Raw genomic sequence first — 17,229 nt, 5'->3', positions numbered from 1 at the left:
GAATGTGAAACATGCACTGCAATTAAGGAAGCCAAGCAGTTAAAGACTCTGTGGTATGGAGGGCAATGGCTGAAATATAGATATGGGGAGGCCTGACAGATTGACTATATCACACTCCCAGAAACCTGCCAATGCAAGTGCCGTGTACTTACAATGGTGGAAGCAACCACCGGATGGTTGGAAACATATCCTGTGCCACATGCCACTGCCCGGAACACTATCCTGGGCCTTGAAAGCAAGTCTTATGGTGACACTGTACCCTAGAAAGAGCTGAGTCAGACAACAGAACTTATTTCCAAAACAAGCTCATAGACACCTGGGCCAAGGGGCATGGCATTGAGTGGGTATATCACATCCCCTATCATGCACCAGCCTTTGAGAAAAATCAAACGATACAATGGACTGTTAAAGACTGCACTGAAAGCAATGGGTGGTGGGACCTTTGAACACTGGGATAAACATCTAGCAAAGGCTACATGGTTGGTTAATACCAGAGGCTCTGCTACCCGAGGTTGCCCTGCCCAGTCAAAGCTTTTATGTGCTGTAGAAGAGGATAAAGTTCCTGTAGGACACATAAAAAATTTTGCTTGGGAAAACAGTCTGGATCATTCCTGCCTCAGGCAAAGGCAAACCTATTTGTGGGATTGTTTTTGCTCAAGGGCCTGGGAGCACTCGGTAGGAAATGATGGAGAACAGGGAAGTTTGACATGTGCCTCAAGGAGATTTGATTTTGGGTGAAAATAGCCAATGAATTGAATTGTGTGATGCTAATTGTTACATAATATTGTATATTGTCACTTTTATATGCCTATTATTACACTGGGTGCCACATCTCTACCAGTTTGGACTTGAAGATCTGAACCTGACTTCTTTTCAGCTGTCACAGCAACGAAGAACGACTTTGGTGAAAGCAGATCAGTGCAGCTCTGACAGAATCAGAACTGGCTTCAAAATCCAACAATCCAGCACTTCGATCCATCTTTCCTGCCTTGAAAGACTGTTATAACAGATGGAGCGCAACATCACGAACGAAATGAACTCAATGGACTTTAGAGGGATGGTCCATAGACTAAGGGAATAATATCTATGTATTCATGGTTGTCGTGGTTTAACCCCGGCTGGCAATCAAGTAAGACGCAGCTGCTTGCTCACTGTCCCCTCACCCAGAGGGATGGGGAGGAGAATCAGAAAGGAATGTAAAACTCAAGGGTTGAGATAAGAACAATTTAATAAGTAAAGCAAAAGCCGCACGTGCAAGCAAAGCGAAACAAGGAATTCATTCTCTACTTCCCATCAGCAGGCAGGTGTTCAGCCATCTTGCAAAGTCCACAATATTGACATTACTGACATGAAGAAGGAACAGAGACCCACAAAGTTCAATTGATTTGCTATCTATCTTTAGAAGGTATCTGAATGACAGTTTTGCGTTTAGTATGAAAATGTTCTTTGTACATATTATAAAGGCAAAATTGACTTTTCTTTGGTTTGTACACATAAAGAATCACAATTATTAGGACAAGATGTGATTTCAAATAGTCCTTCTGATATCTAAAACATATAATTTGTACAAAGAATCTAAAATTATGTATATTTTTGCTTCTTTGCAGAATATAATTCTCCTCCAAAATAGAGTTTCTTCACAAGAATTAGCTTCACAACTAATTACATTACTGGAGCTTAAACTTCTTGCTTGTGATGGTAGAAAACAATTGTTCCATTTTTTCCTCCACTCTTTCAAGGAGCCATTAATCCATTTCCCATATTTTTAAAATTAGCTACATTTTCTCAGACCTTTGCAAATCAGTCTGCCCATTTCCACATGCATTTTACAAACAATATCTCATTAACTGCTAATTGTATGTAATTTAAGTCAAATTTATACATATTCATAGAAAGTGATCATAAAGCAACCACTTCCACGTAACAAATAGCAGTAGAAATTATCAGATCCAATGGCTAGACACCTAAATAGTGTAGAAATTGATAAAAAATCTGCTGCTCCATTTACAATCATTTAACTGCATGTGAAATATGAGGTAAAGTTATAAAGACACACAGTAGCTAATGATCTGCCTTATCTGCTCATGTCCTCCCCCTGGTCATGCAGGCAGAACCACAGTGTACCACATGGCATGTGACTGGGGCTCCCTTTCCCTCTGACTGGAGCAGGAGATGACTGATTTCTTGGGGCGCCCCTGACAGTCAAGGTGCTAGCCCATAGGGATAAGGGAGGACAGAGATTTTCTTCAAAGTTTTGGAGCCAAGAAGACACTTTCTCCACAGTTGGTATATCCATATCCAGACAATACATCCCTGCCAAGCTGTTAGAATATGACTCTAGGACACTTTGAATCACCTTCCTCTGCATGATCCATGTGCACAGGACATCCTCTGGATCTTTGGAGGCCTCATCATCATCTAGATCATTGTAGATGACTTTCAGTACTGGTAGTTCTCTCAGGTACTGGATGCCTTCATCTGCGGTAGTCCACTTACCTTGGAAGTTCACAAGGTCTTCCTTGAATGGATATCTTGCCCTCACACTTGAGAGGAGCCGCCTCCAGAGACTTCAGATTTCTGCCTCTCTTCCAATTCCCCTCTCAGTTTCCCAATTTCTAGCAAGGGATCCCAGCTGTTGGGCACCCCGCCTCAGGGCACGTCAGTATTGCCTCACTGAAAATATGTCTCCTCTTACACCAGGATGAGACCAAATTCCACAAAAGCCATTATATGCCAACAGTATTAACAGTATTAAAGAGCTCACATAAGGGTGAGCAGGGACCTTATGGGCCTGCATAAAACAAGCATGTACATCAATCCCAGGCAGGGAGAGGGAGATGCATTCCCTCATCTTCTCCACAAGATAGCTCCCCCAGTACAGCAAAGCCATCAATGCCAGGAAAAAGCACATAGTCATTATTTCCATTAATATGTTCTCAAGCTTAACAAAATAGAGATAAGCAGTTCAGCCAACAAACTCTGTGATCTGCACAGGAGCTTGCCACTTAATAACTACTATAGGTTTAGCACACTTAATAGAAAACTTCTGTTGTCTTGAGCCCCACGTTTGGCGCCAGAAAGGACTGTGGTGGGTTGACCTTGGTTGGATGTCAGGTGCCCACCAATCCACTCTATCAATCCTCTCCTCATCAGAACAGGCGAGGAGAATATAACATGGAAAAAACCTTGTAGGTCAAAATAAAGGCAGTTTAATGAATCAATAGGAAAGAGCACGCGCACAGAAGCAAAGGAAAAAAAAGATGTTATTCTCTACTTCCCACCAGCAGGCAATGTGTGGCCACTTCTCAGGAAGCAGGGCTTCAGTACGCATAGCAGTTGCTCTGGAAGACAAATGTTGTAAATTAAAAATGCCCCTCCTTCCTCCTCCTTTCTCTTAGCTTTTATATCTGAGCAGAGGTCATATGGTATGGAATATCCCTTTGGTCACTTTGGGTCAGTTGTCCTGGCTATGTCCCTTCCCAAGATCTTGCCCACCCCCAGCCTATTGGTGAGGGGGGGGGAATGTTGGAGAAACAGTCTTGATGCTGTGCAAGCACTGCTCAGCAGTAGCCAAAACACCTTTGTGTTATCACCAACGTTCTAGCTACCAATAGAAGTACAACACTAAGAGGGCTGCTATGGGACTCAGCCAGACCCAATACAAATAATCACTGTTGCCAAGACAGCCACCTACCATCACATCTCCCATGACTCCTCTGTTCACAAACAACAAGTCTAGGAGGGCGTCTTTCCTAGTTGACTCACTGAGTACCTGTGACAGGAAGTTAACTACTACAAACTTCAAGAATTTACAAGACCTGGTTGTCACAGCAGTATGGTATTCCCAGTTGATGCCTGGGAAGTTGAAATCTCCCAGAAGGACAAGGGCTGCCAATCTAGACATTTCTCCTAATTGCCTATAGACTAACTCATCAGTGCTAACAATCTGGCTGGGAGATGGATAGTAGGCACACACTGCATGAGTGAAATAATGGACTCAACAACTTCAATATGATCCTAGTTGAAGACGCTTTACTTAAGTTTCTGCAAACTTATATACAATTTTCTTATCTGTACACACACCACACCTTAATTCTATTGGTTACATACACTGTTCAAACACTGCTATACAGACACTAATCAGTTAAAAGCATACAGTTGGTTAGTCCCATTTTTAAAATTGTTGACATTCCTGCAGTTATCAGCTCCCAACTCAGCTCCTGTTTTTCTGCCTGCTCGACTGCCAAAGATCCTGTTTTCTTTATTCTTGGTGTCTTTCTCACACAACCTTGCGGCCTTGCTGAGCAGGCAAAGCCTTTAATCATGTCAAGCTGCTAAAGCAAGAGTGACTTTTGATAGGCCACATGTCCCTTTTCTTCCAAATACATTGCCTCAACACACTATGACATCTCCTTTGTTTTTCATCCCCCTAATCCTCACCCAGAGGCTCTCAACCACATCATCCCTAACTGTAAAGGCTGTACAATAATACCTCTCATTTAGGTATAGTGTGACACCTCACCTGCCCTGTCTATCCCTCTTGAACAGCTTGTAGCCCTCCATCCCAGCTCTCCAATTATGGGTCTCATTCCACTAAGTCTCACTAATTACAATGATCAATGCTTCTAGTTCATCCTGTTTGTTTCTCATACTGTGTTCATTGGTGTACAAGCATTTGAGATATGCTCCTAAGCCCTTGGTGCTCCTAGGTGCAGTGGAAATGTTCCCACTAGCACTGCCACCCTTAGAAGATGTTATGCCAACCCTTGGCTTACCTACTGCTATCCTGTTGGGATCTCCTTCCCCCATTGAATCTAGAATAAAGTTCTCTCGATCAGTCCCACCAGCTTACACTCAATGACCTGTTTCCCCCATTGAGTCAGGTGGGTCTTGTCAGGTGGCAGCATACCTTGAGTCTCAAAGACTCTTCCATGGTGTCATGGTTTAACCCTAGCTGGCAACCAAGTACCACACAGCTGATCGCTCACTGTCCCCTCACCTAGAGGGATGGGGAGGAGAATCAGAAAGGAATGTAAAACTCAAGGGTTGAGATAAGAACAATTTAATAAGTAAAGCAAAAGCCGCACACGCAAGCAAAGCAAAACAAGGAATTCATTCACTACTTTCCATTGGCAGGCAGGTGTTCAGCCATCTCCAGGAAAGCAGGGCTCCATCATGCATAATGGTTACACGGGAAGAGAAACGCCATAATGCTGAAAGTCCTTCCTTCTTCTTCCTGCAGTTTATATACTCAGCATGACGTCATATGGTATGGAATACCACTTTGGTTAGCTTGGGTCACCTGTCCTGACTGTGTCCCCTCCAAATTACCCATGTGTCGCGACGGAGGGAAGACACAGTCACTCAATATGGGAGATCAGCAGACTTCGTTTATTGTCCCTTACAGTCACCTTTTATGCCTTCTTATAATTAGCTCATACATATTACAAAAGTTAAGCTCATTATTGGTTAGTTGCCTAAATACCAAGCCCGCCCCTTGTTTCTCTTCTGTAGTTTTCTGTTCCCACCTGCAACATTCTTTTCCCACCAAAATCTTCCTGTTACTGTGTAACAAGGACAGCCAAAGACAGTGTATTTTGCTTTACTTCAGATAAGCTGAGAGCAATGTGCATTTTTGTCCAGCCAGCTGGACTATGTCTATGTGACCCTTTTCAGCTAGCCAGTTATCCACAATTCCCCCGTTTTTATTTTGGGCGACATAGGCTTGGTTGACCATTTTCAATAACAGCGTTTTAACACAGGAAAATACACAGCCAACTTATAAAATCTCAGTTCAGAAGTATAATTCCTGAAATACTTGAAAAATAAAGTTAGCTTGAAGCTTTAATTTAGATGCTCTTTCTGTTCCAGTGATATAAAAAGTTTAAAAAATTCAAAGGTAATTTTAAAGTTCTGAACATGGACTAATGCAAGCTCAAAACCCAAAAAGAAACCAAACTGATGTTTGACTAGGAATATTTGCAAATATTTTAGTGGAAAGTCCCTGACCATTAACAATTTTCTGTCCAAATAACAACTGCCCTTATGCAACCAACCAGTCCATACATTTTCTAAAGAATACCTCATTGATATCAAAGAATTAACAAAGGGGAAAAATTAGTTCTAAGCTATATACATTCATAAGTGGATTTTTCAATAGTTACATACAGATTTACACACTAAGCCATAATGGCTTGTAGGTGATACACACAAGAAGAGTACGTTGCTTATCTGTCTGAATGTCTATACTAAATTTGACAACTATGCCACAAGCCAAGCCTACATGGGTGCTGTGTGTTATGCACGTTCCTTAACAAACAGAAGTATAATAGACAAATTCCCAAGATCTAGTCCCCGACCTAATTATATTATTTTGTAGCCAATTAAGGAAAATAACACAAATGTGCATATCTACATGTGCACACACCTTTTAGTTCAGAACCAATCTGTGATAAAAGGCCTTAGCCTTATGGCATCATTGAATCTTAACGAGTACAGTAATTAAAAATGCAGTCTTACTGTAAGTGCGATTTATGCTGACATTCCCTCAAATGCTACACGTGAGTATTTCTCACTCAACTGCCTCAAGTTAAAATAGTAGTATTTGTTAATATGTATTAAAAAATCATTAATTCTCTACAATAGCAGTTGACTTCCATAACACTATGTAAGCAAAAGAGGCTTAAGATGGGTTTTCTGAATACTAACAATTTATTTTAGACTGTCTAAACTCAGGTCTTGAAAGATTTCACTCTGCCAGACGTAGAAACACTGTTGCACTCCAGTTGTGATATCCCTTTTCCCAAGTTGTCACATGCACATCTCGCTCAAGCAACATTATTGTTAAAGTTTCTCTCTGCTACATAAAAGCATATTGCACTTGTAGATATAAAATACAGCACCCTTACTTAGATTATTACCTTATTACCTCATAACTCTTAGTATACCTTCTATCTCTGATTTCATCACTTCAAAAATTCACCAGAAGCAGATAAAACCACAGCCTCAGACTAAACTACACCTTAACTGCTGATTCAAATAAAGGCATTCTCTTCAGATATGCCTAATGCTTACAAATAATTTTGGCTGGTTTTGATCAAAAAACTATTATTACAATAATGATCAGAAATAATAATCCCGTTTGCAAAATGCCTTTAAGCCAGCCTCCTAGTCCCAACCAATTTCCACATTCAGAATACAGCATAAATACAGAATACAGAATAAATTATCTCCATCAAGGCAAAAAGGCTTCTCTTTAAGCACAGAGATGTTTGCTAGTTCAAGGCAGAAACCCATTTCTTGTAGGGGATATCTGAAGCACTTTTTTTTTTTGGTGGGTTTGTAATCAGTTCCGTATTTTTCCTTGAGAAGCTTAAGCTGTTCCTCTTGTTTCAGGAGTGTTTCCAACTCTGATTTGTCGAATAGGTCCGTATTTCCCAAAAATATCATACATTTCCTCCGCTGTGATTTTATACGGCAGGTTCCGAATATAAAGGATCCGATTGACCTCTGGGGGCAGCCAGATGTTAGCTCGCTTGGCCGCTTGCATCGCCATGGCGCCGATCGGAGGGGGTGGGGTGCCGCCTTGGAGAGAAACCGCGGCCGGGAAGGGGCCTGCCGGGCCGCGCGCCGCCGCTCGCCGCTGCCGCGGGGGTCCCGGATGCTATCCCATACGCTAATAACCCGAGGAATTCCTTTTTACAATCTATGTCCCGAACGCTCCGCTTTTCTAAAAAGCATATGAGCGAATCGTACGTCGCTTGTCTCTCCATACCTTCGTCAGCGCTGTTGCAGCCTTTGCGAGACTTCGGCGACGCGTGGCCGGCGGGACCCTCTGTAGGTGCTCCCGGGCGCGGGGACTGTGCCCTTCCGCCTCCTGCGCTGCTTTCAGCACCGGTACCCGAATCTCCGTCGAACCGTGGCTCGCAGGTTCAGCCCTCTCTAGGGTCCCTGTTCGGGCGCCATTTGTTGCGACGGAGGGAAGACACAGTCACTCAATATGAGTGATCAGCAGACTTCGTTTATTGTCCCTTACAGTCACCTTTTATGCCTTCTTATAATTAGCTCATACATATTACAAAAGTTAAGCTCATTATTGGTTAGTTGCCTAAATACCAAGCCCGCCCCTTGTTTCTCTTCTGTAGTTTTCTGTTCCCACCTGCAACATTCTTTTCCCACCAAAATCTTCCTGTTATTGTGTAACAAGGACAGCCAAAGACAGTGTATTTTGCTTTACTTCAGATAGGCTGAGAGCGATGTGCATTTTTGTCCAGCCAGCTGGACTATGTCTATGTGACCCTTTTCAGCTAGCCAGTTATCCACACCCATGCCCTTTAGCCTTCTTGCTGGCAGGGCCCAAGAAACAGAAAATTCCTTGACTTAGTATAAACATTACCTAGCAACAACCAAAACCATCAGTGTGCTATTAACATTATTCTCATAGTAAATCCAAAACACAGCACTGGACCAGCTACTAAGAATAAAATTAACTCTCTCCCAGCTGAAACCAGGACACATGGTTATAAAAACAAAAGTTTTGGTGGAGCCACCAGTCCTGGAGCCAGGTAGCGATATCCTGTGCTCACCTGTTTCTTCCGAAGTCTCCCCCCATTACTGGGAGGCTTGAGGAAAACACCTGTGCTCCCAAACTTTTTAGCATTCTTCCCAGGGCTCTGAAGTCTCTTTTGATTGACTTTAGACTTTTTGTCATGACATCATTTGTACCTACATGAAAGAGCAGGAATAGAAAGTAGCATGAAGACTGAATAGGCTCTTCAGTCTTGTGACGTACATAATTCAGGCCTCAGAGAAGCAGCAAATTTCCCTGAAAAGAGGATCCGGTCTGCAAACAGGTGCTTCCGTTCCACACAGGAAGGAATCACCAATGACCATAACTCGCCACTGATTCTTCTTATCACTGGTCTTAATGCAGGTTTTGTTATGAGGGGTTGGTCTCTTTCATCTTGGCAAGACTGCTTGTGGAGGTTCCTCCTCTTTCTCATTATGCGTTTCATCTACTGTACCCAGGGATTCATACTTGTTCTGAAAGGGTATTTTAGAGGGTAACTTAGAGGGTCATGAGGAGTTTCTCTTACCACTCTGTGCTGTAACCTTTTTCCACCTCTCCTTATCCCTTTTGATACCTTGTGATTCCTCCTGGCATGAAGCAGATCCAGGACCTGCCTCCATAGTGGTGATGCTGAGTTGTCTTGTATGCATCATAGATGGCAGAGTATGGCTCCATTGATCAATCTCCCTCTGAGCTTCTCAAATACTCCTCAGTCTGCTCACTTCATCCTGAAGCTTGGCCACCAAGCAGAAGAGTTCATTAATCTGGTCACACCTCCCACAGGTATGCTTGTAAACACTTTTTACCTCTAGGAATATTCCTTCACACATCCCACAGCTGGAAACCCAGGTGGTCACATGCTTGAACAGGAGCTCTGTCTCTGTGGCTGCATTGGTTCTACCAGGTGCTAGAAACTCAGGAGAAGCAGAGAACTGATTTTTTTCTGGGTGGTCACCATGCTGCCACACTCCTGGCTGCTGGAAAATATATACCTGCTCATCCGTTTACACCAGCAGATGTTGCCAGGTCCAAGATTTACATTGTCTTCAAGGTGAATATTACTGAAGGTGGGTCCACACACAAATACATATCCATTGTCATATACTTGTGTCTCATTACCATAGATACATTGGCAGATGCAGGTACCAGATGAGTGTTTCATACTGCATCATTCCAGAGCTCCAGGCATGGTAGAGCATATCTACCCTTGACTTGATAGCCAGTAGGTGCAATGTTTACTAATTTCATAAGTATCATTAGCGTTACAATGCAAACAATCTCCTGCCACTGTAGGTACCCACTGCACTCTATTGTCAAAACTATGTGCAGCTTCCCATCCAGTGTTATTGAAAATAGTTAAATTTAGATTAACCTTAGATCTTAGGGTTAGTGTAACATTATTGCCTATCAGTCATTGACCTCGTCCTAATACAGATGGCATTCTTCCTGTAACTGTAGTTCTAAAGCTGGGTTGCAACTTATCTTCAATACCTGAGTTGTCCCGTGGGCAACATGAAAAGGCAGAACCTTTTAGAGACAGGTTTCGGGCATACCAGTTACAGTTATGAGTGTTCCAACAGTGATAAGGCAACACCACATTTTCCTGTAAGAGGAGGCACCTATGTCTTGGACATAATCCAAGCCTCAGTTACAGTTAACTTGCTCCCTTTAGTGTCTACAGCATCCCATACACTCATTCCTTTGTAAAACAGTTGTCCAAATAGAACCCTGAGTTGGGTGTTTAGCCACAACCTCATGGACTTCGATAGGGTTTCACTTCTGTTTTAAAAGGAATTAGTGCAACTACTGACATGAATCCCTTATCTCAGGAGAGCACCTGAAGAGCAGCACAAAGGAATTCCAGCTGCTCCACCAAGTAAATCAGCTTCATTGGGGGCCCAACTTAAATGCCTCTATGCAAATGCAGAGCATGGGGAATAAACAAGAGGAGTTAGAGACGTGTGCATGCCTGCAGGGCTATGAACTTATTGGAATCACGGAGATGTGGTGGGATAGCTCCTATGACTGGAGTGCTGGAATGGAAGGATACAGGCTCTTTAGGAAGGACAGGCAGGGGAAAAGAGGAGGGAGTGTTGCCCTACATGTCAACAACCAGCTGGAGAGCATGGAGCTCCACCTGGGGATGGATGAGGAGCTGACCAAGAGCTTATGGGTCAGAATCAAAGGGAGGGCAGGGACAGGTGACATTATAGTGGGGGTCTGCTACAGGCAACATGACCAGGAAGACCGAGCAGATGAGGCCCTCTATAGGCAGATAGGAGCCACCTCACGTTCACAAGCCCTGGTCCTCGTGGGGGACTTCAACCACCCCAATATCTGTTGGAGGGACAACGCAGCAGGGCATAAGCAACCTAGGAGGTTCCTGGAATGTGTTGACAATAACTTCCTTCTCCAAGTGACAGAGGAGCCAACAAGGAAGGTGCTATACTAGACCATGTTCTCACCAACAAGAGGGTCTGGTGGGGAATGTGAAGGTCAAGGGCAGCCTTGGCTGCAGTGACCACAAGATGGTGGAGTGCAAGATACTTTTGGGCAGCGAGGAGGGTGCACATCAAGATCACTACCCTGCACTTCAGGAGAGCAGACTTTGGCCTCTTCAGGGATCTGCTTGGTAGAGTACTATGGGATAGAGCCCTGGAGGGAAGAGGCACCCAAGAAAGCTGGTTAATATTCAAGGATCACCTCCTCCAAGCTCAGTAACAATGTGTCCCTACAAAGAGGAAGTCAGGCAAAAATTCCAGGAGGCCTGCATGGATGAACAAGGAGCTCCTGGACAAACTCAAAACCAAAAAGGAAGCCTACAGGGGGTGGAAGCAAGGACAGGTAGCCTAGGAAGAATACAGAGAAATTGTCCAAGCAGCCAGGGATCAGGTTAGGAAAGCTAAAGCCCTGATAGAATTAAATCTGGCCAAGGATGTCAAGGGCAACAAGAAAAGCTTCTATAGGCACATTGGTGATAAAAGGAAGACTAGGAAAAATGTGGGCTCTCCCTGGAAGGAAATGGGCGACCTGGTCACCCAGGACATGGAGAAGGCTGAGGTACTCAATGACCTTTTTGCCTCGGTCTTTACTGGCAGATGCTCCACCCACACCACCCAAGTTGCAGAAGGCAAAGGGAGCAACTGGGAGAATGAAGAACTGCTCACTGCAGGAGAATATCAGGTTCGAGACCATCTAAGGAACCTGAAGGTGCACAAGTCCATGGGCCCTGATGAGATGCATCTGAGGGTCCTGAAGGAACTGTCAGATGAAGTGGCTAATCCAGTATCCTTCATATTTGAGAAGTCGTGGCAGTCCAGTGAAGTTCCCACTGACTGGAAAGGGGTAAACAACCCCCATTTTTAAAAAAGGAAATAAGGAAGACCCGGGAAACTACAGGCTGGTCAGTCTCACCTCTGTGCCCAGCAAGATCATGGAGTAGATCTTCCTGGAAACTATGCTAAAGCATGTGGAAAATAAGGAGGTGATTGCTGACAGCCAACATGGCTTCACTAAGGGCAAATTGTTCCTGAGAAATGTTGTGGCCCTCTATGACAAGGTTACAGCATTGATGGATCAGGGAAGAGCGACTGACATCATCTACCAGGACTTGTGCAAAACATTTGTCACTGTCCTGCATGGCATCCTTGTCTCTAAACTGGAGAGACATGGTTTTGACAGACGGACTACTTGGTGGAGAAGGAATTGGCTGGATGATTGCACTCAAAGAGTTGTGTTCAGCGGCTTGATATCCAAGTTGAGACCAGTGACGAATTGCATTCCTCATGGGTTGGTACTGAGACTAGTATTTAACATCTTTTTGGGTGACATGGACAGTGGGCTCAAGTGCACCCTCAGCAAGTTTGCCAACACCAAGTTCTGTGGTGTGGTTGACACACTGGAGGGAAAGGATGCCATCCAGAGGGAACTTGAAAGACTTGAGAGGTGGGCCCATGTAACCTCAGGAAGTTCAACAAGGCCAAAGTCCTGCACCTGGGTTGGGGCAATCCCAAGCACAAATAGGGGCTGGGTGGAGAATGGATTGAGAGCAGTCCTGAGGAGAAAGACTTGGGGATGTCGGTGGATGAGAAGCTCAACATGACCTGGCAATGTGTGCTTACAGCCCAGAAAGCCAACTGAATCCTGGGCTGCATCAAAAGAAGCATGGCCAGCAGGTCAAAGGAGGTGATTCTCCCCCTCTGCTCCAATCTTGTGAGATCCCATCTAGAGTACTATGTTCAGCTCTGTGGCCCCCAACATCAAAAGAACATGGCCATGTTGGAGCGAGTCCAGAGTAGGGCCATGAAGATGATCAGAGGGCTGGAGCACCTCTCCTATGAAGACAGGCTGAGAGAGTTGGGATTGTTCATGCTGGAGAACAGAAGGCTCCGGGGAGACCTTATGGCAACTTTCAATACTTAAATGAGGCTTTTAAGAAAGATTTTTTACAAGGGCCTGTAGTGATGTGAGAAAATATAGTGAAAAACCTAAAACTCTGCTGCAGACAGGAGTTGCATAGGTAACAGAATCATCAACACACAAGCAGGAGCCTCACTGTCTTGGAGAGGTCAGGAGCTCAGCCCACTCAGCACTTCAAGAAGGGACAGTTAGTACAGATGTAGATGAGCTCAACAAGAATGTAAATATAAGGAGCCTTCTGATGAGGACAGAAAACAAACTTTTTTAATTTTTGTAAAAGAAAACAAACTGCTGAAGAGATAAGACTCAAGGATATTAGGGTAAAATAATTGTGGTAGTGGGAGATCGTGACCTCCTACTCAAATGGCCCTCCTGAAGAGGGTGGATCCCCCACTTGGGGAGCATGCATAGTGAATTAAAAATGAGCTGTATATTTAAATTGAGATGAGAAAGCAACTAACCAATAATTAGTTAGTAGATATAGACTTTGGGCAGAACTAATCAACTTCATTGTATAAATATGTATTATGAGTAAAATTAAGTGTTCAAGTTAGGAGGAGTGATCCCCCTTGCACCCGGCGCTGCGGTAAACATACCTGCTTTATAAATCTCTTTGAGTTGTACAGTACAATTCCGCACATCAATTTGGCAACCCAGATGGGACCCTCTCTGCCTGGCCACAGGACCGGCTGAGAGGAGGACATCCTTGGCGCGCCCCGAGACTTCTCAGAGGAACTGCCTCGCTCACCCGATCGCTGCAGGGGCAGACAAGGACCATCAGCAGAGCGGGTATGTTAAATGGGAAGGGGTACCTATAAGTCATGAGGAGATGTCCTACGCGAGGTAGAGAGCTGAATTGCTCACCCCTGGGTGGTCAGGGTAAAACCCGTTGGAAAGGCATCCTGTCTGGGTAACACACATGTATATGTGTCTTGATGGTAACTTGGACTCTCTTGGTTGGAACAGCAGGAGGAGTGTTTATTGTGGTGGTAATTACCTATATCTGCTGTAAGTGCCCAGTACTGTGTATATTTTGAGCTCATGTATCTGGAGCTGTTAACAACATTTGTTTTCTGTATGATTGTGTGACTGAGAAGTACAACCAAGTACAAAGCGAGTGTGGAGTTGCGATCCACGGAACAGCTGGAGATGAACGAAGCAAAAGTGTGTGCAAGTACACTTTTATTATGTGTTCTATGTTGTATTATACTTTGTTAATGTAAGGGAGGTAGATTGGGATTCAGGCATATAGAACCTCGCTGGTGTAAAGCCCGGACTACTCCTGTCCACTTTGTTATCAGTGTGATTTATATATTCGAGTTAATTGTTCCCAGTGCTTAGACTTTACTTGTCAGATGAGTGTGATTTAGTGATGGGGGGGTAAGGAGTAAGGAAGTACTGAAAGTAAGCACTCTAAATTGTATTTTAACCCATTGGAAGGAAATTGCAGGGGCGCCTGGGGGAAGCGTAAATAAGAAAACTCTCAGTAAATATTGCAATCAATGGTGGCCCCTCTATAAGATGGAGGATGAAGAAAAGTGGGCCCCAAATGGAACCCTAAATTATAACACTATATTGCAACTGATACTCTTCCTAAGAAGGGAAGGAAAGTGGGAGGAAGCCATATATGCAGATATGTTTTTCACTCTCCAAAACAACCCTGAATACCAGAAAGAGTGTGGATTAGTACCTCCACAAGACTTCATGGTGTTAGCATTAGAGTGTGAGCATAGGAAGGAAGGGAAAGGCAAGTTGAAAAGGTGTTGTTCAGCATGTAGTATAGGGCAGAGATGTATAAAGTTAGAGAAGGTAAGGGATCCTAAAGAGGGGGATTTACCAGTATATTATTGAGCTCCAGTAAGTCCCAAGCGGGAGGAGCACAGGGATTCTATCTCTGGAGGCCCGTACGCCAGTCCTGTATCCTCCTGCAGCCGAGGAAAGATAGAACAGACAGTGATACAGGCTCCGTTAAGGGAAGCGGTAGGCCCAGACAGAGAAACAGTTTTGATAAGAGTCCCATTTTCTTTGCATGATCTTGAATCCTGGAGAAACGTGGCCAAGGGCTACCATGATGATCCAGTGGGGGTGAGCAGATATTTTCAACTTATTGTGTAGCAGCATAACCCCGATTGGGAAGATATTCAGCTACTGCTGGATCATTTGACAGAAACTGAAAAACAATTGATACTAAAAGTATCTCAAGATTTGGCTAGTGAACATCTTAAAACCACAAGGGAAGATATTAAAGATCACTTCCCTTTACAAAATCCAAGGTGGAATCCTAATCATGGCTTTGTTAGATGAAGCATGGAGAGTATATAGAAACAGGGAAGAGGAAGATAAGAAAAAAGATAGGAGGGTACTGGTGGCAGCTTTGCAGGAAACTAGGGCTCCTAGGGGAGGCAGATTTTGGAAGCCCTTAGGGAGGAACCAGTGTGCAATATGTAGACAACAAGGGCACTGGAAAAGTGAATGCCCCGAAAGGTGCAGAGGAAGAGGAAGAAAAGCACATATTGAGAAGGATTTACAGGGACCTGAGGAATCTACCCTAGCAGACCCGCTGGTTCTATTAAAGCTAGGGAATCAGCAGCATAAAATAGAGTTTTTGGTTGACACAGGGGCAATGATTTCGGTCTTAAATCAAGCACTGATGCCTATAGATGATGATTTTGCAACAGTAAGGGGAACTACTGGCCAAAGTGAAAAGGCATATTTCTTGAAACCTCTTAGTTATAAATTAGGGAAGCAATTGGGGGTACATAAATTTCTGTACATGCCTGATTCACCTAGGCCCTTATTAGGAAGGGACTTATTAGAGCAATTGGGAGCAGAGATAAAATTTTCTGAAGGGAAATTGGAGTTTAAGGTAGGGAACGAACAACTGATTGAAGTTCTCAGTTTAAACCTTATAAATTCTCCTACCAGCACTAACATATCTGAATAAGTCCAAAACCAGGTATATCCAGGGGTATGGGCTTCTGAAGTACCAGGACGGGCAAAATCAGCTTCACCCATAATAATAAAACTTAAACAGGGAACAAAGCCAATTAGGGTTAAACAGTATCCTTTAAGATAGTAAGATAAAAGAGGGATTCAACCAATTATTGAACAATTTCTGAAATATGGATTATTGGTAGAATGTGAATCTGAGTATAATACCCCTATCCTACCAGTTAAGAAACCAGGTGGAAAGTATAGATTACTACAAGATTTAAGAACCATCAATAAGATAACAGAAGATTTGTATCCCGTGGTAGCTAATCCATATACATTATTAACTAGGTTAGGATCTGAATTGGCCTGGTTTACCATACTGGATTTAAAGGATGCATTTTTCTGCCTACCCTTAAGCCCAGAGAGCCAATTGTTATTTGTTTTTGAATGGGAAAACCCGGACTCTGGAAGAAAAACACAACTCACTTGGACTGTGCTACCACATGGTTTCAAAAATAGTCCGACTCTTTTTGGAAATCAGTTGGCCAAAGACTTAGAAAAGTAGGAGCGTCCGTCAGGAATTGGAGTGATTCTGCAGTATATAGATGATATATTAATAGCTACTGAAAACAAAGTCATGCATAGAATGGACAATAAGTTTGTTAAATTTCCTTGGATTAAATGGTTATCGAGTCTCTCCCCAGAAAGCCCATGTTGCACAACAAGTAACTTACCTTGGATACGAACTTATGGCTGGCAAGAGGATTCTAGGAACTGCAATGAAAGAAGCCATCTGCCAGACCCCGAGACCACAGATGGGTAAAGAACTTCATACCATTCTGGGCATGACAGGTTGGTGCCACTTGTGGATTTATAATTATGGGCTTCTGGTAAGACCCCTTTATGAACTCTTAAACCCAGATTCAAATACCTTGGCTTGGAATAAGGAGGCTGATGAAGCTTTTTGGAAGCTAAAACAAGAACTTATGAGAGCACCAGCGTTAGGGATACCAGATCCAGCCAAACTTTTCTGGTTATTTTCTCACAAAAAACAAGGAATAGCCTTGGGCATTCTGGCCCAAAATGTGGGGCCAGATCAGAGGGCAGTAGCTTACTTTTCTAAACAGCTTGATGAAGTAAGCAAAGGATGGCCGAGTTGTCTAAGATCAGTGGCTGCAGTAGTACTGAATATTCAAGAGGCATGAACATTTACGTTGGGCCAAAAGATTACAGTGTTGGTATCACACACTGTATCCGCAGTCTTGGAAGCTAAAGGGGCCCATTGGCTGTCACCTCAATGATTCCTT

This window comes from Falco rusticolus, chromosome W (genome assembly GCF_015220075.1).
Source record: "Falco rusticolus isolate bFalRus1 chromosome W, bFalRus1.pri, whole genome shotgun sequence".
Classification (NCBI taxonomy): domain Eukaryota; kingdom Metazoa; phylum Chordata; class Aves; order Falconiformes; family Falconidae; genus Falco; species Falco rusticolus.
Note: the sequence above shows the minus strand (reverse complement) of the source record.